The sequence below is a fragment of the Pinus tabuliformis genome, chromosome 4_1, assembly GCF_031772625.1.
Source record: "Pinus tabuliformis cultivar Carrire ecotype Pingquan chromosome 4_1, CPIR1, whole genome shotgun sequence".
In the NCBI taxonomy this organism is placed as follows: Eukaryota; Viridiplantae; Streptophyta; class Pinopsida; order Pinales; family Pinaceae; genus Pinus; species Pinus tabuliformis.
Window position 1 is genome coordinate 541,812,742 of NC_142303.1, and position 25,854 is coordinate 541,838,595.

A 25,854-nucleotide genomic window follows, 5' to 3' on the forward strand; every position below is an offset into this window, starting at 1 on the left:
AGTTACAACCAGTGGTTCCTGACCCAGCATCAATCTCCCAGCAAAGAAGCCCCTCTTCACCTCAAACAAAGCATAGATCACCCAACAATCTGATGTTTGTCTCAAAAAACCAACAGCAATTCCTTACAATATGCAAAATTCCAGCCTCTGGATCTCTGGGATGAGGGATCCATATATAGATATCTGTAAGGGGGATGAGTCAGCTTGTGATTTGATTAGTGTCTTCTCTCTGATAGTTCTTGCTTCCACTTGGAGACTGAAGGCCTCTTACTCATCCTTGGTCGAATTCAGTGAGGCAAGTGTCACAGGAGAAGATTCTGGAAGCTTCCATTGCCTCTCCACCTCGCGGAATGACACTGCCATTTGTCATTTCTCGCCCATCGCACCCCACAGAAGGGAGTTTTGAAATGCAACGCACCCTCACAGTGTATTTAGGTGCAATGCAACGCACCTAGCCAGTGGAGCAGCTGAAATGATCCTGTTTTGACCAATTCTGAGCAGTTTCTCATGGAGAACTTCTGGGAGAAGCTGTAATCTGTTGACCTTGTTCCTTTAGGGGTTAGAACAACACTTTTAGGGACTTAGGAGCCCTTGATTTATGGACATTTCATGCTTGGGGTTGTAGAGCCCAAAAATGTCTATAATAGTTTCCCCCTAAAGTATGAGGCCGTTAACCTTTTGGTGTCGGGTGAAATGATTTATTATGAGGATCCGAAGTTCTTTCAATGCTGGGAGGAGACCTGTAATAAGATACAATACAATACATTATTTTCATACTATTTTCATGATCTAGCTGAGGCGGGCATTCCCATGCTCAGCTTAATAAATTCATTTTCATGTACATAGGACAGACAATTGTCTGAGCGTAGACTGATGATTCTGGTAGAGCCATCATCCCTTTGAGTGGATGATTATCTGTGTAGCAAGGATGTACAATTGATGTCTTTATTTCCCTGAATATATATCGTAGCCCGGATGGATGAAACTAGATCCGGGGTCTTCAATCTCATCCAATCTTCACTCGAAGTACAAGTCGATCCATGTGAGAAATGTTCTGAAGTCGAACATGGAAAGACATTGCTTTATTACCAGTCAATGATGTAAACTGTTAACAAGCGCGAGAGGAATCACCGATAATGATAATAACCCTCAAGGTACTGCAGTACAATTCATGTGGTGTGAATAAAGGACTTGGCGTCGAACACCATGCAAAATCTTTGAGTCGAAGGCCATTGATGTAAACCTATCGCTGGAAGTGAGAAACCTGCCATTGAGGCATGCAAGCTTCAAAGTACTGAATGGGGTGTTCCTAGATCAACTTCTTGGATAATGAGCTGATGTCGACAAGAAGTGATCCGTCATAGGAGGGCCTTAATGAATCCCACATCAATGACACGGAATGGAGTAAATGATTTTAATGGAAGTGAAAACGATCTGGTGATATAAGGTTCAGGGTGGCAATCATAAATGAATGGAGTATAATGTATGGTAGTGGGCGAGACACAGGTGAATTCTCTGAATGATTTCTCTTGAACATATCGGCGACACTGATGTGATGGATTGGTAGCATTAACCCCAAATGTGGATGGTATGGCGTGACCATGGTGATGTGACCGGTGAATGAAACAACCCAACCCGACTCGGACACGGAGTGGAAGTGTCATGTTCAAGAGCGACTTGCTACCAACAAAGTTTCTTTGAGTTTTCTTCCCATTTTTCCCCAGTCATTGCTGACCAATACCTCTTTATTTTTGTCAAGCTTGAGGAGGATAACATATGCTTGTTCTATAATTTTCCCTTCGAGCAAACCCATCGCTATGTTTTAACGAGCCTAGCGATAGTGAAACTCGTTCTCGTTTATAGACAAGTTTGTTGCTATTAATCTTTTTAACGAGTTTAATGAAAAAGATAACTCGGTCCTTTTCAATTTTAGAGAGTCTGAAAAGGAATGTAAAGGAAACTCCAAAATTCCTTTTTCGTCATCTAATCCCTTAAGTCTGGAAAAAGTATAAAACAATACAGAAGGGATGAATTTTCGATACTTTTAACGAGCCGAATAAAACAAGCGCTCGATATTTTTGTGTAATAATCCCTCAGGTCCAAAAATATTAAAATCTAGATGAGGGATAGCACTTCCTATCCCTTTAACGAGCTGGAGAGGCCAAGGACTCGGCAATCTTTTCATATTTTACGAGTCAGTTGAAAAGAGCTTAAAGGAGACTCGTCTTTTGAGGAACAAGTGATAAAACGGGTAGCAGCTGATTCCAGGTAAGGTTTGGAATTTTCCAATCACGGCAATGTTACAAGGATGGCTAGTGAAATCACTCTTCGCAGCTGTTCCTCAAAATGGGTAAACAATCAAATGGAGGTGAATGATCGGGCAATGAAAAGTGGAGGTGATGGTGCAAACACGACCAAGGCTTTAATGGCTGAAGTACTACATTCACGATGGTTATTTACCGGGGAATAGTTCATTTTTTAACGAGCTTAAACGCGGGGGGAAACATTTGCTCATGTCTTATGTTTATTTTTAAACGAGCTTGAACTATGGGCTTAAACTGCTCGATGCGGGTTTATTTTTTAACGAGCTTGAACCTTGCAGTAACACTGCTCGATTAATCCAGTCGTATGATAAGAATGTCTCATATAAAACGGCAACTTTTAGAGTTTTGCCCCACATCCTTTCTTTATGCAAGTTAGGAGACGACCAATCCTACGAGTTTAAAAGGTTAGAGGTCCTATAAATTTAAAAAATAAATAGTCGCTCTTCGCTTGCACTCCAAAAGGTTTGCATGCCCCCAGGTATAAAACAGAGTTTCAAGGTTACCCCTTCTTTAGTCCGTTAAAACATTTGTTTTACCGAGAGAGGCCTACCTCTTACAGGTTACCCAAAGATTGTTCCATTCACAACGCAAACAAAACACTTCTTTTGCGATGTATACCGAGATAAACAAAGGTGAGTGAAGGAGGCTACTCCACTCACATAACTTTGACAAGAGAATCTTGTTCTAGAATAACCCCCTCTTCCAATCACGGAAGGGAGTACAGACTAGTCATATTTTCTCGCGGAAACCTACCCTATACCCGAAGTTCTCCTGCCGAAGCATACCAGGGTGCATGCCCCCTGGGTTTCAGTCATGTCCCCCCGAATCACTCGCGCTCATCGGGTGGATGGACTGGAGATTGAGACATTTCTTGCGTGAAAAGACCATTTAAGGATGGTGTATGACTATTTGCTATGCGTGATCCGGGAAACGAAAGTTGGTCTACGAGCTTGACCACTCTTCCTTCGTGCGGAAAACACATTACTCTAAAGAGTGATGAGACGATGGCTCTCATGCAATAAATATAGTCTCGTCCAAGGAGTAGATTGTAATCTAGGGGTCCTTGAACTACCATCACGTTCATGTGAACAGTTTTCCTTCTCAATGTTATGGGCACATTGGGAAGGATCCCTAATGGTCGACTGGTTCCTTTATCAAAGCCTGTCAGATTTCTCATTTCAGGCAAAAGTGATGGCGGACCAAGCGCTTTCCAAGCAGTTGAGGAAAGGATACTCACAGAAGCCCCCTCATCTATGATGGTACCAGCCATAACCATTCTATATATTTGAACAATAATCTGGAATGGTACACTAGCTGGTAAACGGGGTCTGCCTAGTTGGTTCTAGTCGAAGGAGACAACTAGGTTGCTTGGAGGTGGGACCGAATAGACGGCCGGGTATGACTCTGACGAACTTCCTTCCTGCGGTAAAGGAACGGGTAAATTGCCCCCATGTTCGTTGGAGTCTGTGCTTATGAAAAGAATTTGGATGGTGTCATCCTTGTTCTCTTCAGTGACTGTATCATCTGAAGATGTAACCTCTGAAGGCAAGACTGGGTCAACTGCCGCCTCGACCTTTTGACTTTCATCTGGTATGGATTCAGATGGTTTATCTTCAATGATAGATGCTTCAGCCGACCACCTGAGCGGGCCAGTCGGATTTTCAACTGGTGACGGACTCGGCAAGAGTTTTTTATATCCAGGAGGAAGTCATACCGATGAAACAGGACGATCATCCAAAACTCTTTTAGCTTCATCTAAGAAGGGACAACGGTGGACGGTGTGATCGCCTTCGCACAGTTTACAAGGAAATCTATATTTTCCTTTTTGTCTTGGGGCTTCACTTTCACTAGTTGACAGTGTGTTTTCAACATGATCATCAGAGGTTGATGACACCAGATTGTGCAAACGGGGAGACTAGTCCCTTAAGATCCGAGGGATGCAAGGACAATCTCTGTGATAGTGGTCTCCCTTGCAAATGACACATGGCGATTTAGGCCTGGTTGGTGCAGTGTGTGGATTTTCGCTAGACGACACTCGTTTGCCCCCATTCGCTTTTGGCTCCTTCTTCTTCTTCTCTTTCTTCTTCTTTTCCTTCTTCTCCTTAGGTACTTGACTTTTGGCTTTACCAGCCTCATCAAGCGAAGAGGAAGGAGGAGAGGAAGAATTAGAGGAAGTAGAAGGTTGGTGGGTAACTCTGGACTCGTCTAGTTGCTGATTCGATTGTTCAGGAATAGTGGTGTTCTGAACGACAGAAGTTGAGAAGAGCCATACAGGCAAACCAATTGTCAGTCTTGGAAGCGACAATGTGGCCATATGGGGTGCACCAACATCTCCCCAAGAGGAGAAAGGACTAGGATTTCCTCCAAGGGGAATTCCTTGGTTGGTGGAGTCCATCTTCTCAACTCAAGATCAGCGCAGGAAAGGGTAATGAATATTCCGTTTAAAATAAATTTTCGACGCTTTGACACAACTTGTTTTTTCAGTTTTTAAGAGTCGAAAAAAAACAAAAGATGACTCTAGTCTCCTTCAATTTTTAATGAGCCTGAAGTGACAAGTGCTCAGATGGACATTTTCCGTTAAGGAGTCTGAAAAGGAACGAAAGGGACTGCTCTGGAAATCTAGGTAGAGGGAGTACCAAACAAATCGCAAAACTGCAGAATACTTTTTACAGTACGGCAGTCAATCTTCCCGAATGTTGTGTTCAGTGCATTGCGATCGATAGGGCAGCAGACACAGCTTCCTATGAATAAAGGATTTAAGCCTATATGGGTCTCCCAAAATATACTCGACGGTATGTGGGAGCACAAGTTTGTACTGGCACTTATCGTCTCAAAGTGGAGGAATCACCCAACCATCAGTGAGAACAACAGTTACCAGGCTTTACGACGCCGGAATACGTCTCTAGCCTAGACCTCTAAATGTTGTGCATTAAGTTCCAAAGCGTTGTTAGATTCATTGAATTTATTTTAAGTTGATCTTGCTTATGAAGTTTGCCTTTTGGGTTCACCACGAGATGTAGATGTAATTCCTAAAATGCAATCTAAAGATGATAAACAAACTTTTTATCTCTTTTATGCAATGAAAATCCTAGCTACTAGGGAAAAGAAAGACAGAATCTTTTCACAAAGAGCAAAGAGCACACTGTAAATGCACTTTCCTAAATCAAGCCAAACAGACTGTCTATATGCAAATGCACATGCATGTATTTGTTTTTCGGCTTTCTTAGTATATGGATGCTAAAAAGAAAGTTAATGCACAAATTTGAATTTCGTTTCAAGCGACAAATATAAACAAGCTTCTTGTCGAAATCAAAAATAGAGATGATTACGACACCTTACGATTTTGAAATGAATACTTGTTTTTGACACTAGAAAATTACAAATTCAGACCAAAAGCAATAGTAACAGGATAATCAACCATCAACAGCAATCAAACTCTTTCCTTAGATTGAAATTGACACTTGCGACAGATTCAAATCAAAGGACGACAGTGCGATTATGCTACTTTTGCAAAGGAGAACTGTAAATGACTCAACAAACACACAAAAACATCTACAGTTATTTTGTACAAAGGATGCGGAATAACAGCAAGGAAAAGGGGTTTCAAATAGACATATACTGACCACAGGCAGCAAAATTCAGGAATAGAACTGGAAAGAATGAATCACAGAATCCACAACTGCACAGAGCTAGTCTGATCAGCGCACTTGTAACATAGAGAATCTAAAATGCAGCGCAGGTTGTCCACTCGGGAAGTGCACTGAAATTTAGAATCTCTTAACAGTACCTGTGCTAGGCCAGAAACGAGACTCTGTTCGGGTTCCGAGTCACGGTTTGCAGTTCAGTTCTTGGTTTTTGGCCGAGTAAAAAGCAATCAGTAATTCAACAATCAGGGGTAGATCTAAGGAGGATCTAAGAGCTATCACAAGGGCAATCAGAAAGTTTGTGAATCAGTTGTTTAAATCATAAACAGATCCAGTGGATGGATTGAAGTAGCAGTTGTCTACTTTGCATTTGTTATGGCAAATGCAGTTCGAATGCTACTTGTAAGTTTATGAAACAAACAACAAGGAATGATAAACAAACAAACTAATTACTTCCCCAGCGGAGTCGCCATTTTGTTACAGGGAAAAGTGTCTATATAGAACTTCTCTATCCCACTAAGGTGTGACAACTGCCTTAGAAACAAACAGAGAAAAGCTACTTTTGTTTTTCCTTTATGAATTATAGATAGAGAGGAATAGAAAGACCAACCTCTGTCTTGCACTAATCCTTCAAGTCGATTCCTCTCTTCTTTGATAGTCCTCAGCTACTTGCTCCCTTGCACGCCCAGCTTCACAAAGTACCTGTAAGATCACAGAAGCATAACACTATACAAAGACATGGATCTATATTCATAAACAATCTAGGATCAGATGTAAATTGACCATACAAATGTAACAAGCATCAATGATACAAAAGCATGGAGGAAAACTCAAATAGCTTTTATTGATAAACAAGAAAAGATCCAGGAGGAGTTACAACCAGTGGTTCCTGACCCAGCATCAACCTCCCAGCAAAGAAGCCCCTCTTCACCTCAAACAAAGCATAGATCACCCAACAATCTGATGTTTGTCTCAAAAAACCAACAACAATTCCTTACAATATGCAAAATTCCAGCCTCTGGATCTCTGGGATGAGGGATCCATATATAGATATCTGTAAGGGGGATGAGTCAGCTTGTGATTTGATTAGTGTCTTCTCTCTGATAGTTCTTGCTTCCACTTGGAGACTGAAGGCCTCTTACTCATCCTTGGTCGAATTCAGTGAGGCAAGTGTCACAGGAGAAGATTCTGGAAGCTTCCATTGCCTCTCCACCTCGCGGAATGACACTGCCATTTGTCATTTCTCGCCCACCGCACCCCATAGAAGGGAGTTTTGAAATGCAACGCACCCTCACAGTGTATTTAGGTGCAATGCAACGCACCTAGCCAGTGGAGCAGCTGAAATGATCCTGTTTTGACCAATTCTGAGCAGTTTCTCATGGAGAACTTCTAGGAGAAGCTGTAATCTGTTGACCTTGTTCCTTTAGGGGTTAGAACAACACTTTTAGGGACTTAGGAGCCCTTGATTTATGGACATTTCATGCTTGGGGTTGTAGAGCCCAAAAATGTCTATAACAAATTTCCCATTGATGTCATTGATGAACTATTGGATGAATTGCATGGATCAATTTACTTCACCAAGTTGGATCTCCATTCAGGATATCATCAAATCAGAATGAAGACTAAATACATTCCAAAAACTGCATTTAGAACTCATGAGGGTCATTATGAATTTTTGGTCATGCCTTTTGGCCTTACCAATGCACCTTCTACATTTCAAGGTTTGATGAATTCCATTTTCAAACCCTTCCTTAGAAAATTTGTGTTATTATTTTTTGATGATATACTAATCTATAACAAGTCTTGGAAGGATCATGTTCAACATGTTGATAGGATGCTCAAACTATTGGAGGAGAAAAAATTATATGAAAAAATCTCCAAAGGTTTCTTTGGAGTACAAGAGGTGGAATATCTAGGGCATATTGTATCTCATGAAGGTGTTAAGGTAGACCCTAGCAAAATTAAAGCCATTAAGGAATGGAAAATCCCCACATCCATAAAGAATCTGTGAGGATTTCTCTGTTGACATGGTATTATCTCAAGTTTTTTAAGAATTGTGGGAGAATAACAGCACCTCTAACAACATTATTGAAGAAAGATGCATTTTTATGGACTGCAGAAGCAACAAAGGCCTTTGAACATCTTAAAGAGGAAATGTGCCAAGCATCAGTCTTAGCTATGTCAGACATCACAAAAACCTTTATTATGGAATGTGATGCCTCAGGAAATGGAATTTGTGTTGTTTTAATGCAAGAAGAAAGACCCATTGCTTTTTAAAGTCATCCAATAAAAGGAAAGTATTTACACAAAGCTATTTATGAGAAGGAAATGTTGGCAATACTACATGCACTTAAGAAATGGTGACCCCACCTAATGGGAACACACTTCAAGGTAAAAATGGATCATGATAGTCTTAAATACTTTTTAGAACAAAGATTATCTTCAGAAGACCAGCAAAAATGGGCCACATAGATGTTGGGTTATGACTTTGAAATCATATACAAAAAAGGGAAGAAAAATGTTGTGGTAGATGCACTCTCAAGAAAGGATGACGATGTGGATGCATTTCTTTGTGCCATTTCTATTATCCAAGCAGATAGGATTAAAAAAGTAAGGGATGAATGGAAAAATGATGAAGAAGTGTGGGCACTCATTCAAAAGTTACATCGAGATCCCAGTACATCTGGTACATTTATTGGAAAAATGATTCGTTATGGTACAAATATTTCTTATACCTGTGTCATAATTCCCAACTCAAACAAAAGATTCCTATGGAATTGCATGCCTCTCCCTTAGGAGGGCACTCAGGATTTTTTAAAACTTACCATAGGGTTAAGAAGGAATTTTTTTAGGATGGCCTTAAATCTCATATTCAAAAGTTTGTGGCACAATGTTTGGTTTTCCAACAAAATAAAGTTGAAACAATTAAGACCCCGGGTCTATTACAAACTTTATCCATTCCAAGTCAACGTTGGGAGGAGGTTTCAAAGGATTTTATCATAGGTTTACCCAAGTCCGAAGGAAAGAGTGTCATCGTGGTGGTAGTTGATAGAATTACCAAGTATGCACACTTTTGTGCATTATCTCATCCATTTAAAACCAATATAGTTTCTACTACATTTATGGAAACAATTCAAAAGCTACATGAAAACCCAAAGATTATTGTAAGCGACAAAGATCCCATTTTCACTAGAAATTTTTGGACCTAATTATTTTCTTGTCTTGGTACTCAGTTAGCTCATAGCTCATCTTATCATCCTCAATCTGATGGGCAAACTGATATAGTAAACAAATGTTTGGAAGGATATCTTCGTTGCTTTGTATCTGATAAATAGACACAATGGGTCAAATGGTTGCCTTTGGCTAAATGGTGGTATAACACTTCCTTCCATACTGCAGAAAAAATGACCCCATTTATGGCACTTTATGGATATCACCCATTGTCCATCACATCATATTTAAGAGAAAACCCTAAGGTTCAAGTAGTGGAATATCACATCAAGCATCAACAACAAGTTCTCCAAGTCTTAAAGGATAATGTAACTTTGGAACATAATAGAATGAAACAACAGGCAAATCAACATCGTAGCGAAAGAAATTTTGATATAGGTGACTGGGTATTTATACAGATACAACCATATAAACAAATGTCCCTCAAGCAAGCTGTTATGAAACCAGCTCACAAAAAGATAGAAAAGAGAGATCAACGTCGTAGAATTCAGCCTCTTCGAGGGGGCAACCTCCTTTACATTACACAAATGAACAATTCTTGAATGATTCAAATGACAAAACCTCCTTTCTATATATAGGAGTCTATGGAGTCACAATATAACCCAGCCGACCTAACAATAATAATATAAAGCCACAAAAATAACAATAGAGGGATTCTATGGGGCATAATAATAAAAATATGGGGACAATATGGGCTCAACAATATTAATAGGGGATATAACTACAATAGTAATGGAGTAATAAGTAGTATTATAGGGACCTAACATGCCCCTCTCCTTCAAAAAAGTGTTGTCCTCAACGCTTGAGTAGTTCTAGATGCTTCTGTATAAAATTCTCATCCTCCCATGTGAAATCTTCAGTGGATAAGTTCTTCCACTTAATGAGATACTCCGAAATTGATCGATTTCGTAGCTGTCGAGTTCTTGTTTCTGTGACTGCTTCTGGTTCCAATATAATTTTTCCTTCCTCGTCAAGTTCTGGCAATATTGTTTGAACTGGGAGATTTTCGCCTATAACCTTCTTTAAACATGAAACATGGAAAACTGGGTGCACTCGAGATGTTGCAAGAAGCTCCAATTTGTATGCCATAGTACCAATATTTTGCAACACCTTGTACGGACCATAATACTTTGGTGATAATTTATTATCCTTCTTAGCTTGCTTGAGGGACATTTGTTTATATGGTTGTAGCCGTAGGAATACCCAATCACCTACATCAAAACTTCTTTCGCTGCGATGTTGATCTGCTTGTTGTTTCATTCTATTCTGTGCCAACACGAGGTTATCCTTTAAGAGTTGGAGGACTTGTTGTTGATGTTCGATGTGATGTTCCACTGCTTGAACCTTAGAATTTTCTCTTAAATATGATGTGATGGATGCTGGCTGATATCCATAAAGTGACATAAATGGGGTCATTTTTGTTGCTGTATGGAAGGAAGTGTTATACCACCATTCAGCCATAGGCAACCATTTGACCCATTGTGTCTGTTTATCAGATACAAAGCAATGAAGATATCCTTCCAAACATTTGTTTACTATCTCAGTTTTCCCATCAGATTAAGGATGATAAGATGAGCTATGAGCTAACTAAGTACCAAGACAAGAAAATAATTCTGTCCAAAAATTTCCAGTGATAATGGGATCTCTATAACTTACAATAATCTTTGGGTTTCCATGTAGCTTTTGAATTGTTTCCATAAATGCAGTAGAAACTGTACTGGCTTTAAATGGATGTGATAATGCACAAAAGTGTGCATACTTGGTAAGTCTATCAACTACCACCATGATGACACTCTTTCCCTCAGACTTGGGTAAACCTGTGATAAAATCCATTGAAACCTCCTCCCAACGTTGGCTTGGAATGGATAAAGGTTGTAATAGACTTGGAGTCTTAATTGTTTCAACTTTATTTTTTTGGCAAACCAAACATTCCACCACAAACTTTTGAATATCCAATTTAAGTCCATCCCAAAAAAATTCCTTCTTAACCCTGTGGTAAGTTTTTAAAAATCCTAAGTGCCCTCCTAAGGGAGAAGTGTGCAATTCCATAAGAATTTTTTGTTTGAGTTGTGAATTCTTACAGAGTTATAAGCGATCTCTGTACCATAACGAATCATTTTTCCAGCGATCTTTGTACCATAACGAATCATTTTGCCAGATAAATGTATCATATGTACTAGAATCTTGTTGTAACTTTCAAATAAGTGCCCATACTTCTTCATCATTCTTCCATTCATCCCTTGCTTTGTTTATCTAGTCTGGTTGGACAATAGAAATGGCACACAACAATGTTTCCACATCCTCATCCTTTCTTGAGAGTGCATCTGCCACCACATTTTGCTTCCCTTTTTTGTAGATGATTTCAAAGTCATAACCCAACATCTTTGTGACCCACTTTTGTTGCTCTTCAGAGGATAATCTTTGTTCTAAAAAGTATTTAAGGCTATAATGATCCATTTTTACCTTGAAGTGTCTTCCCATTCGGTAGGGTCACCATTTCTTAAGTGCATGTAGTATTGCCAACATTTCCTTCTCATAAATAGCTTTGTGTAAAAACTTTCCCTTGATTGGACGACTTTCAAAAGCAATGGGTTTTTCATCTTGCATTAAAACAATACCAATTCCATTTCCTGAAGCATCACATTCCACAATAAAGGTTTTTGTGAAGTCCGGTGTAGCTAAGACCAGTGCTTGGAACATTGCCTCTTTAAAATGTTCGAAGGCCTTTGTTGCTTTTGGAGTCCATGATAATGCATCTTTCTTCAATAATGTTGTTAGAGGTGCTGCTATTCTCCCATAATTATTAACAAACTTGTGATAATGCCCTGTCAACCCGAGAAATCCTCGTAGATGCTTTATGGATGTGGGGATTTTCCATTCCTTAATGGCTTTAATTTTGCTAGGGTCTACCTTAACTCCTTCATGAGATACAATATGACCCAAATATTCCACCTCTTGTACTCCAAAGAAACATTTGGATCTTTTTGAATATAATTGTTTCTCCTCCAATAGTTGTAGCACCCTATCAACATTTTCAACATGATCCTTCCAAGACTTGCTGTAGATTAGTATATCATCAAAAAATACTAACACACATTTTCTAAGGAAGGGTTTGAAAATGGAATTCATCAAACCTTGAAATGTAGAAGGTGCATTGGTAAGGCCAAAAGGCATGACCAAAAATTCATAATGACCCTCATGAGTTCTAAATGTTGTTTTCGGAATGTCTTCACTCTTCATTTTGATTTGATGATATCCTGAATGAAGATCCAACTTGGTGAAGTAAATTGATCCATGCAATTCATCCAGTAATTCATCAATGACAGGAATGGGAAACTTATCTTTAATAGTGAGCTTGTTGATCTCCCTATAATCCGGACACATGCGCCATGATCCATCCTTCTTGTGCACCAATACTACTGGAGCAGAGAAAGAACTTTGACTAGGTTGAATTATACCAGCGTCTAGCATTTCTGCAACCATACGTTCAATTTCACTCTTTTGGGCATAGGGATATCTATACGGCCTGATGTTTGGAGGAACACTTCCTAGAATCAGATGAATAGCATGATCATGATCACGAATAGGTGGGAGAACATTGGGAGTCTCAAATACCTTGGAATGATTGTCCAAGAATTTTTGGAGATCTGGAGAAATAGATATTCTGATGTGGAAACATCTAGCGAACATAATTGAGAAATTACACCTCTTTGTTCCTTTTTTAGAAGCTTTGTCATACCGTTAGAGCTGATTATATTTCCCAGTTTCCCTGCAATACCCCTTAATTCAACTTCCTTTCCTTCGCCAGAAAATTTCATGAAAAGTTCTTGAAAATTAAAAGCTATTGTACCAAAGGATTGTATCCATTAGACTCCTAGTACAACATCAGCACATCCCATTGGAATGGAAAACATTGGGCTAGTCAATACATATTCTCCCATGGATAGCTTGATATTATGGCACTTTCCAGAGCAATTTATCGTTCCTCCATTTGCAATCATCACTTGACACTCTAGTGCTGGATATAGGAAGCAATTCAATTCTTTTGCTACCTTACAATGAATAAAATTGTGGGTACTTCCTGAATCAATCAACACTATTACCTTTTTCTTCTTGATTTGTCCTTCTATCTTGATGGTTTGAGGAGTGGCAATTCCAGCCAATGCATTAGAAGATGTGGTCGGATTCAATTCTTCTTTATCTAGGCTTTTTTCGGGGAGTATATCCTCTTCCTTTAACCTTTCTTGCTCCTTTTCTTCTTCCTCTTCACAATCTATGTAGAATAATTTTTTCACAGCACACTTATGACCTTTAGTGTATTTTCTATCAAAACTGTAACAAAGCCCTTTTTCTCTTTTTTCTTCCAATTTTTGTGGTGTCAACCTTATAGGTTGTCGAAGGCTAGGGGTGACAACACTTCCATCTTTATAGTTGTGACTGGTATGCTTCCTGGTTGCCATAATTTTGCTTTCCATTTTTCTTGCTAACCTGAATGCCTTCTCTAATGAATCAGGTTCCCAAAGGAGAACATCATGTTGGATATTATCCTTTAAAGTCCCTATGAACACATCAATCCTATGCTCCTCTGGAAAATTTTTTACCCTTATGTTCAATCTTTGGAACTCCTCAATATGCTCCATTATTGAACCTGTTAGAGTCGGTCCTGTCAGTCCTCCGTCAGAGATCAAAGCTCTTTTTTCATTTCATTTTTAGGTGTCTCATTCCATTTATTCATCTGCATTCCGCTAGGGGCATCCCATAATCTGACGGAAGGGCTTTTGTCACTCATTCCCCTCATGTCTTGTACCTGCTTGCTCAGGTCTTTTCATCAAGGTCCATCAAAATCATTTTCCAATCAATAACAGTCAACATTTGGCCTCTTGTCAGCAAAGAGTTGTTACAAGATTTTTAGGTATTTTAGGTCTAGGATTTAGCAGATTTAAGTGCCCCATAATGCCATCAGGCTAGAGGGAGGTTCAACAGGTTTATCTTTAGATTTTCATCATTAATAATGCTCAAGGTTGATTCCTCTTCAAAACTCTGTTTTGAAGAGGAAATCGTCATATTAATGTTTGTAATAAATATGTAAAGTTTTCCGCCATGAAGTACTTCAAAAGCCGATTCTGGTCATCCTTTGCTGAAGTTCGACACCATCATCCCTTCAATCAGACAATGTAAGTTCATCATCAGTCCTAAAGTTAGAGGAAACAAGAAAACAGAGTACATTGTGAAAGTGTCAAAGTTTGCAACATGACAATTGGTTTTTGAAATCAAGAGTTAAATTCTTGGCATATATATCCTTTTTGTGTTCCAAGAGTTCATTCTACATACTAAAGACATCAAAGAGCCAAGGTGTAAACGTGGAGGAGCAACACAGTCAAATTGAAGGCAAATAGTGTGTAAATTTGGGCGCGTGGCGCATAGGCTAAGTGGCGCGATGCACTGGGCGCCCGCGGCGCATAGGGACATTTTCCACAATGTAAAATTGCACGGGCATGGCACACTGGTGAGGTGTGGTGCAGTGGGTATGTTGTGCGGCGCATACAGACAGAGGGTTCAAAAATTGCTAGAACTTGCCCAAATCGCTCAAATCGCCCAAAATTGCACGGATTTGTCATGTCGAGGATGCTGTGAAGGTTGCACAAAGGGTTATTGTAGGGGTACATCAAGAATGGAAGGAGTTACAAGTTTTAATGCATGAAGAAGGATTAAAACGCCGATTCGCTAATTTCAAGTCATGGCTTTGGGCCTTTGCTACCGTATCTTCCCGTACATTGCATGTCCCATGGGATGATGCTGGTTGCTTGTGTCCAGTGGGAGATTTGTTTAATTATGCTGCTCCTGGAATTAATATGGAAGTTGTTGAAGATACTGTTGCTGAGAAAGAAGTCTGTGGTTCGATGTGTTTCCGGGAAAAGCATTATCAAGGCAAACATGGTTCCTCAACCTTCGTTCCTGTGCATTGTAAAAAAGAATATTTACTAAACCAAGATAGAATTAAGGAAGTGTCTGAGAGCAGTGCATGTAATGGCTTAAAAAAAAGGTTGACTGATGGTGGATTTGAGGCAGACGTTGGTGCATATTGCCTTTATGCAAGGGAGCGATATATGCAAGGAGAACAGGTCCTGCTGTGCTATGGGCAATATACAAACTTGGAGCTCCTTGAGCATTATGGATTCATTCTCAGTGATAATCCAAATGACAAGATATATATTGACTTGGATGTTGATATGTTGATCGACAAACAGAGCCTCAAAGCCTAAAAATTCATCACAACTTCAAATAAAAATCCAAGTCATATGGGTTTGGAAATTGGTGTTGAAACATTCACTTGTATGCCAAAGAAAGCCGACTCGAGTTGTGGAAAGGCGAAGTTGTCATTTAGAAGATGAAAACTGGGTGCTGGAGGTGCGTGCGGCGCATTGGGTGGAGGTCGCGGTGCACATAGAGGTCGCGGTGCATATAGCTGCCATTCGTAGTGTTATTTTCAACATGCGCGGTGCACATAGGGTCACATCGCACTAGGTTGTGTGCGCGGCGCACAGAGCTGCCACCTGGAATTTCATCACTGCTTCCAAATTTTTCAAATCGACTCACTCTTCTATGATCAAAGGTGATTCGATTATCCTGTCTAGAGTGTAATAACAATGGGGAAGTCTAACAAGAAATCTAATGTTAAGGTTGCCGCCATTACTCCAACTATTCCCTTTGTGCAAGGGAAGAAAGCCAAGCGGCAGCCAGAATCTGAAGTTGGGATTCAGCCACTACATAAAAAATTAGAGTCTGCTACTAAAGTACCACAAAAGAAGAAGCAGAAGCATGAGACATCTCCTTCATCTGAAGAAGCTTCTGAGTCAGAGGAAAAGGTCATACTTCCTGTAAGCAAAAAAAAACTTAATTTGGCAAAGAAAATTCTAGCAAAGGTAGTAGTAGTGAGGAGGAGGATTCGTCAGATGAGGAACCTGCAACAAAACGGGTTGCTGCGGCTAAGAAAGGCCCGAAGTTGGCAAACAATGGTTCAATTTCAGCTATAAGGAATGGTAAAGCAGAATCAAGTGATGATTCAAAGAGTGATTCCATGTGGGTGAAGCTTCGAATCCTTGGTCTTGGAACAGCTATGAAAATATTTTTCTTAGGGGATGGCAATGACTTGATAAACCAATCGGCACAACTGCAGTTACAAAGAAATGAAGTGATTGCATTAATAAATCTTCTCAGTAGATTATTAGAGTTAGTTAAAATACTGGACAATTTAGCCCCTGTAACTAAGGATGCTATAAAGGACGCGTACCATCTGCGTGTTCGTCTGTAGTCATTCCATGTTCCCCACATTAACAAGATGCCTTTGTGTGCCGGAGCTGAAAGGTTTCAAACTGACAATTTTTTTTTTTAAACGGAAAAGGAAGGTGAAAGGTCAATGACCGAACACCTGAATTCAAAAAGTATGATATCTACCGTGTCAGAGAAATGAGCTATGTGGCCTATTTTTGTCTTCCGGTGCGATTCAAAGGGATTTACACCTGCAGATTTCACCTCTTCATTGGTCATCAAACTATTCGAGCAGAAATATAACGCTGCTACTTTACTGATGGTTGGCTTTTCATTTCTGTTAATAATGATTAAATTACCCCTCTATTCTGATCGATCCATTTTCTCATAGTGTAGTTTTATTTATTGTATTGTAAATCATTGGAAAAGGGTTGGAATTTCTGGGAAACGGTGGGAGAGAAAACTCAGCTATTCACTGTACAGCTTGGCTAGGAGATTAATAAAAGTGATGCAGCTCTGATTCATGAGATTCCTGTGGTGTGAGTTTAGTAATATGTTTCTTCTCTGTTTCATATGTAACTTGTTATGTTTTGTATTTCATTCATAGTCATTTCCAGTTGAATGTTTTTAAGTAGGAAAGGTAGAATCCAATTTATTGCTCTGCCTTAGAAAACATTCATCCTCTGTCTTTCTTCTTCTGTCTGAAAAGGATTCATGTGTATTCCCTTTTCAGCTTTCTCAGCAGTCTTTCCACTCCATATTACTTCGATCTGATTGCTAAACCTCCTGCCTATCTAGCCTCACGAAATATTCTATGTCTTTGATTTAATTTCCCAGCTCATGCGGTCCTGTTGGTCCCATACAGCACAGAAGATTTCAGTCATTCAACAAACTACCTCTTTCATATCTATTTACTAGCCTAAAATCAGTATTCATCTTGAGTCATCTCAGACCCTATTGTGTATTTTTACTGATTGTGATCCGGAGAGAGCCCTCTCCAGTCCTCGTAGGGCTAACTACAAGTCTGAGCGTGGTTTGTGGTTATCCTAAATTTTTCCTTCCTCAGCCTAAGGCAGATTTAGGCTCTAACATAGTGGCGACCATACTAGGGAAGAAATTCTTTGTTTGTTAGTCTTCTTCGTTGCGTAAACGGCAGGATTAACCTACAAACACCCCCGTACTTCTGATAATTCTAAGCTTCTGGATGATAAGTTTAGGTTTTGATAGGCTGAGTAAGTTGTTTATGTCCTTTTGACCTTTTGAAAATAGCACGTTGTCTTCAAGAAGATATACTAGAGCTAATCCAGATCCAGATCCTCCTCCTGTCTACGAAAATCCCAATTTGATTCCAAGATTTCTTCCTCAAGAGAGCTTTGTGACTCCTGTGTTTACATCCCATTCATGTCCTGCCATTTTTGAGTATCTTGAAGAGCTTGATTTTGATGAGCAGTTTGAAATATCATGGGTTGAGACCAAATCCGAAAGGGTTGTTGACTCTACCGTCCCCAATCCGCATTTTCTTGTAGACCTAGAAACTGAAAGGGCTAACCGGTCAATTGATTATTATATTGTGACACAGCTTCAAACTCCAATTGTTGATTCCCTACAAGTTGCACCCACTCCTCAAACATCCCCAAGACCAAATCCACCAAGAGTGATGGCTGCTCATTTTGCACCTCTTGTGATGCCTCAAGTTTTGCATGATATGCCCACAGATTATCAAAGCAAAATTCCTCTGTTTGATGGTACTCCTCATAGCATTACCACTCAGCAACATGTGGACATAATGGAAAATTTTTGTGACCTTCATGAGATCGATGCAGAAAATGTGAGAATGAGACTCTTTGTACAAACATTTGCGGGTGAAGTTAGGAAATGGTTCAGAGCTTTGCCGGTTGCACGTATCACTACCTTGGCCGACCTAAAAAGACAATTTTTAGACCGTTGGGAAGTGAAAAAGAATGCTCTTCAAATTCTTGCTGAATATGAGCAGATCAAGCGAAACGTTGGTGAGTCGGTCCAAGACTACTGCATTAGATTCAATTCCGTTTATAATGAAATTCCTGATCATCTAAGGCCACCTGTGGGGCTAGCCATGATGAAGTTTCCAGATGGTTTTGATGCTGACATGGCTTATCAACTAAGAGAGAGAGAGCCGGCCACAATGGAAGACATGCAGAAGATCGCGGTCAGCGTTGAAGCAAATCTGCTGACCAAGAGGGCTAGAGCAAAAGCAGAAAAGAAGGTCACAGTAAAAGAAGAGTCTTCCTCGATGGATCAATTACTCCGGAAGGTAGAGTAGATGCTTGAAAGGGTGAAACTTGACAAACCTGAGCCACAAGTTAGAAATCCTAACTTCCGTGGCTAGCAGCAGCCACAATATAGAATAAAACAGAGAGAGCAGCGAGCCCAAGATCAGACAGCACAATAGCCAGTACAACCACCTCTACAGCAAAATTTTGTGCATGGACTAGAGTCAGATGAGGAAGGGAATGTAATAGGGGAAGAAAACCACTTTTTTACTCCTGATGATTTGCCTATTTATATTACTGAAGATGAGGAGTATGCAGAAAGTTCAGCTGCACACAAAGATGCAGATTTCATTCTAGCCAATGACACAGTTTTGGAAGAAGAATCAGATGAGTATCAAAGAGGCTATATGAACGCTCTATCTGCTCAGCAACGGCAATATTCACTTAGAAACAGAGATGTGCCTGTTAACCCAATTCAGAAGAGGAAGGAAGTTTCAGCATCAAAGAATGATTCACCTGTTGTACAAAAGAAAGGAAAAGAGGCAGTTGATCCTAATATCAGCAAATCACCATCAGCAGAAAAATCAAATCAGCCAATTGTAGCGAAAGAAAAGGAAAAGAAAGATGTCCCAGTCAAAGAGGTAGAAAAGACTTCAGCTTTTAGTTTAGAGAATGAAATTTCTAAATTGAAGGTATCCATTCCCTTGACTGAAATAATGAGGAACAACAGTTATAGAGGGCAAGTTTCTAAAATTTTGAATTTTGATCCAATGTCTGATATGGTGAATGTCGAAGATGATCAACCCGAAATGATTTTTGGGCCAGCATTGAATGGTGAGTCTCCAGATAGTGATGTGCCACCTTTTTATATCAGTTTAAGATTGCATGATTTTGTATTACATAATGCCATGTTCGATTCCAGAGCTTCCCACAATCTTATGCCAAAGGCTATCATGGATAAGTTGGGTTTGGACATCACCAGGAAATACCATGATCTCTATTCATTTGATTCCAGCAGAGTAAGATGTATCGGGCTCATCAAAGACTTGGTTGTAAGTCTGGATCAAATCCCAATGAAGAATGTTTTGATGAATATTGTTGTGGCATATATTCCGCCCAGGTTCGGTATGCTTCTTTCCAGGTCTTGGGCAGCAAAATTGAAAGGGAAACTACAACTAGATTTCTTCTATGCAACGATTCCTGTGTCTGGCCAAATGAGAAAATTGTATCGGGAACAAAAAATGAAATACATGATTACAAGCAAGGAGAAACCAATTAATCATCTAATTAATTATGTACATATAGATCTAGAGTCTTTTGTTTTGTATTTAGATAGTTTCAATGATATTAATAGTCAGTTAGTAGAAGCAGAAAGTATTCCAGAAATAGCAGAAAATTTCAGAGGAGTTTTAAAGAAAGAAGGACAAGAACAGCAAAACACCGTTGAGCAATCAGCTGAAGGTAATGGACAACAAGTAGAAAAAGCACAACAAACAGAGTTTCAGCACTTGCAAGAAGAGGAAGAAGGTTTGTGGACCATGGATTTCAATGGAGCAGTGGGAAATGATGGTGCTGGAATTGGTATTTGGGTACACAGTCCTTTCTTCGCCCCGAACAAAGTGCCTAGTAATGTGCGGGTATGCTCTTACAAATTAGCTTTTGATTGTTCGAACAATGAGGCTGAGTATGAAGCTTTGATTGTTGGCCTAAAAATTCTAAGAAAGCTAAATGCTAAGAGGATTGCAGTATATGGCGACTCCGAATTGGTGATTAAGCAAGTTAAAGGTGAGTATCAAGAAAAACATCCTCGGATGCGGGCTTACTGGAATGCAGTTCTAGACATCTTAAAACTATTTTCAGAGTATACCTTGACGTGTGTGCCTCGTATTCAAAATGGAATTGCTGATGCCCTTGCTAAGGAAACAAGTAGTTTGAAGATTCCAATGAGCTCTAGTAATAAATTTGAAATCCATGTCAAGCATCGTCCGACTGTCCCTGAAAATCAAAGATATTGGCAAGTTTTCCAAGATGATGAGGAGATTGATGATTTTCTGCAAAACAAAGGTAAGTTCCAAGATAACTTAATTGATGTAGAAAATGATGATGGTAAAGATGATGTGCAGATCAATCAAATGGAAGTGTTGCAGCTTAAGGATAACATTATTCATAAAGGCTTGATACCTTTAGAAGAACTCTTTGATCAAGATGATGTATCCTGCAAACCAACATTACATCCAACAGAGAAGGGTGTTGAAGAGGTCAATATCGGAACAGCTGCAAATCCTAAAATGGTAAAACTGTCTAAAGCACTACCACAAAAGATAAAATCCAAATATATCAGTTTGATGTCATCTTTCACTAATGTGTTTGCTTGGGATTATTCTAATTTGAAGACATATGATACCAACATAATTCAGCACACTATACCCATTAAGCCTAATCAGAAACCTTTCAGACAGAAGTTAAGAAGGCTAAATCCAAAACTGCTGCCATCAATTGAAAATGAGATAAACAGGTTGTACAAATCAGGAATCATTATTCCCATCAGATTTTCTGACTGGATCTCTAATTTGGTGCCCGTACGAAAGAAGACAGGTGAGATTCGCTTGTGCATTGATTTTAGGAATCTCAATAAAGTTTCATTGAAGGATAACTATCCATTGCCCAAAATGGATCATATACTTCAGCGAATAGTTGGAGCATCTCATATGTCACTACTCGATGGTTATTCTGGGTATAACCAAATTTTGGTCCATGAAGATGACCAAGACAAGACAGCGTTCACCACTCTGTGGGGAACTTTTAATTATGCTAAAATGCCTTTTGTTTTGAAGAACGCGGGTGCCACATTTCAGCGGGCAATGGACTTGGCTTTTGCAAATGACAAGGATGTCTTTTTGGTTGTGTACCTTGATGATCTGATGGTGCTTTCCAAATCAGATAAAGAACACATGTATCATCTGAAAACTGTCTTTCAAAAGTGCAGAAAATACGGTCTGTCGCTGAATCCAAAAAAGAGCTTGTTTGCCATGGAGGAGGGCAAACTACTTGGGCACATCATCTCGAAAGATGGCATTCGTATTGATCCAGCACGTGTACAAGCGATTCAGCAAATTGATCTGCCCCGAAATAAGAAGGAGATTCAATATTTTAATGGTAAGATGAATTTTTTACGTCGCTTTGTACCTAATCTTGCTGAACACCTAAGAGAGATTACAAACATGCTTAAGAATGACAGCCAAGTGAAGTGGACGGAAGAGGTTGTAAAATCTTTCAATTTAGTCAAATTGGCTCTTTCTTCGGCTCCAGTTCTAATCAGCCTAGATTACACTCAGGATTTTATATTGTTTTCATTTGCTTCGGAGCATACTATGGCAGCTGTGTTGATGCAGAAAAGAGATGAGCACGAAATACCAATTGCTTTCTTCAACCAAACTATAAGAGATGCAGCCTTAAAGTACAACATCATTGAAAAGCAAGCCCCTGCACTTGTGAAAGCATTGAAAGATTTTCGGGTATACATTCTGCATTCTCATATTTTGGCTTATGTTCCTAACGCTGTTGTCAAAGATGTTTTAGTGCAAACAGATCCAGAAGCAAGACGAGGCAAGTGGATTGCAGCTTTGTTGGAGCATGATGTGGACATAAAGCCCACAAAGCTTGTTATAGGACAGGGATTGGAAAAGTTAATGGCCGAATCAAACTTGCACGCCTTAGACATAAATCTGATCACTGCTATGTCCGATGAGAATGAGGAAGGTTCATCAATTCAGGTATCTGAAATGTTTGTTCTTTCTCTGTGGTATTCAGATATCATATATGTGCTTCAGAATTTGTCACCACCACTCGGCATGACTAGAAACAAAAGTAGAACTCTCAAATTAAAGGCTGCTAAGTTTTGCATTCTGAATTTTGCACTTTATTGGAAAGATCCTGGTGGCGTTCTGTTGAATTGTTTGGTGGAAGAAGAGGCAAAGCAGGTCATGGAGGATTTCCATAAAGGAGATTGTGGTGGTCACCTTTTTTTGAAAACAACGGCAAACGAAATTCTGAGAGCGGGATACTATTGGCCGACATTGTTTGCTGATGTATATAAGGTTGTCAAGGGCTTTCATAAATGCCAGATTTTTGAAGGAAGGCAGAAATTGCAGCCTTTGTCACTTAAGCCCATTGAGGTGAGTGCCCCTTTTCAGCAGTGGGGGTTGGATTTCATTGGTGAAATTCATCCCGCTTCTTCCAGTCAGCATAGGTGGATCCTCACTGCAACAGATTATTTCACGAAATGGATCGAAGCAATTCCCACCAAACAAGCTACAGATGCGGTAATTATTTCATTCCTGGAAAATAACATTTTGTCTCGTTTTGGTTGCCCGAATAGGTTGATCACTGATAACGTAGCAGCTTTCAAATCAAAGAAGATGATTGAATTTTGTAACAAGTATAAAATCATTTTGGGTCATTCAACTGCCTATCATCCACAAGGCAATGTGTTGGAAGAGTCTTTTAACAAATCTTTAGTCAACATCATCAAGAAGCACTTGGAACTCAACAAGAAGAGTTGGCATAAGAGGTTGGTCAATGCACTTTCGGCAGATCAGGTCAGTTAGAAGAAATCCATTGGTATGTCCCCCTTTGAGCTTGTTTATGGATTTGATACAGTGTTTCCTACCTCTCTCGCAGCTCCGGTAGTCAAACTTCTTCAGGAAGCCAGCAGTGAAGATGATCCTATGCAGAGAAGATTGAATCAAATGGTCCATTTGCAGCAGACAAGAGAAGAAGTTTTCCAAAACACATCCAAGTTGCAGGAGAAGATTAAGAAAATTTATGACAGAAAAGCAAAGGCGGACAAATTTCAATTGGATGATGTGGTGCTGAAATGGGATGCCAGGAATGAGGAAAAGGGTAAAGCACGGTAAGTTCGAGAATCTCTAGAAAGGTCCTTTCAAGATTGCAGCATATCGGGGTTAGAATGCCTTTCTTCTGAAGGAGATGAACAGGAAAGATTGTCTAGGAGGGCCGGTCAATGGTCGGCTGCTCAAGTAGTACCATTTCTGAGTGGTTTCTGTTGTTTCCATTGTCACTGTAAATACCATTCTATTTCAGTTTTGGTTTGAGTTTGTCAAGTCAGTCTTTGAGTCAGTTTGAGTCAAGTTTTAGTTAATAAATGAGTCAAGGGTTTTTTGTTTTTTGTGAAAATAATGATTCCATATGCCAAAGGATGAAAGGCACTGTCTAGCTATTCCAGAGCTTTGTCATTCTTGGCACCTCCAAGGAGCTACCATCCCCATTGGAGCCAATATTAGAGTCGGTCTTGTCAGTCCTCCGTCAGAGATCAAAACTCTTTTTGCATTTCATTTTTAGGTGTCTTATTCCGTTTATTCATCTGTATTCCACTAGGGGCATCCAATAATCTGACGGAAGGGCTTTTGTCACTCATTCCCCTCATTTCTTGTACCTGTTGGCTCAGGTCTTTTCATCAAGGTCCATCAAAATCATTTTCCAATCAATAACAGTCAACATTTGGCCTCTTGTCAGCAAAGAGTTGTTACAAGATTTTTAGGTCTTTTAGGTCTAGGATTCAGTTGATTTAAGTGCCCCATAATGCCAGCAGGCCAGAGGGAGGTTCAACAAGTTTCATCTTCAGATTTTCATCATTAATAATGCTCAAGGTTGATTCCTCTTCAAAACTCTGTTTTGAAGAGGAAATCGTCAAATTAATGTTTGTAATAAATATGTAAAGTTTTCCGCCATGAAGTACTTCAAAAGAAGATTCTGGTCATCCTTTGCCGAAGTTCAATGCCATCATCCCTACAAGCAGACAAAGTAAGTTCATCATCAGTCCTAAAGTCAGAGGAAACAAGAAAACAGAGTACATCGTGAAAGTGTCAAAGTTTGCAACATGACAATTGGTTTTTGAAATCAAGAGTTAAATTCTTGGCATATATATCCTTTTTGTGTTCCAAGAGTTCATTCTGCATACTAAAGACATCAAAGAGCCAAGGTGTAAATGTGGAGGAGCAACACAATCAAATTGAAGGCAAACAGTGTGTAAATTTGGGCGTGCGGCGCATAGGCTAAGTGGCGCGACGCACTGGGCGCGCGCGGCGCATAGGGACATTTTCCGCAATGTAAAATTGCACGGGCGCGGTGCACTGGTGAGGCGTGGCGCACTGGGTATGCTGCACGGCGCATACAGACAGAGGGTTCAAAAATTGCTAGAACTTGCCCAAATCGCTCAAATCGCCCAAAATTGCACGGATTTGTCATGTCGAGGATGCTGTGAAGGTTGCACAAAGGGTTATTGTAGGGGTACCTCAAGAATGGAAGGAGTCACAAGTTTTAATGCATGAAGTAGGACTAAAACGCCGATTCGCTAATTTTAAATCATGGCTCTGGACCTTTGCTACCGTATCTTCCCGTACATTGCATGTCCCATGGGATGATCCTGGTTGCTTGTGTCCAGTGGGAGATTTGTTTAATTATGTTGCTCCTAGAATTAATATGGAAGTGGTTGAAAACACTGTTGCTAAGAAAGAAGTCTGTGGTTTGATGTGTTTCCGGGAAAAGCATTATCAAGGCAAACATGGTTCCTCAACCTTCGTTCCTGTGCATTGTAAAAAAAAGAAATATTTACTAAACCAAGATATAATTAAGGAAGTGTCTGAGAACAGTGCATGTAATGGCTTAAAAAAAAGGTTGACTGATGGTGGATTTGAGGTAGACATTGGTGCATATTGCCTTTATGCAAGGGAGTGATATATGTAAAGAGAACGGTTCCTGCTATGCTATGGGAAATATACAAAGTTGGAGCTCCTTGAGCATTATGGATTCATTCTTAGTGATAATCCAAATGACAAGATATATATTGACTTTGATGTTGATATGTCGACCAGGAAATAGAGCCTCAAAGCCTAAAAATTCATCACAGCTTCAAATAAAAATCCAAGTCATATGGGTTTGGAAATTGGTGTTGAAACATTCACTTGTATGCCAAAGAAAGCCGAGTCAAGTTGTGGAAAGGTGAAGTTGTCATTTAGAAGACGAAAACTGGGTGCTAGAGGTGTGCGCAGCGCATTGGGTGGAGGTCGCGGCGCATATAGCTACCATTCGCAGTATTATTTTCAACGTGCGCGG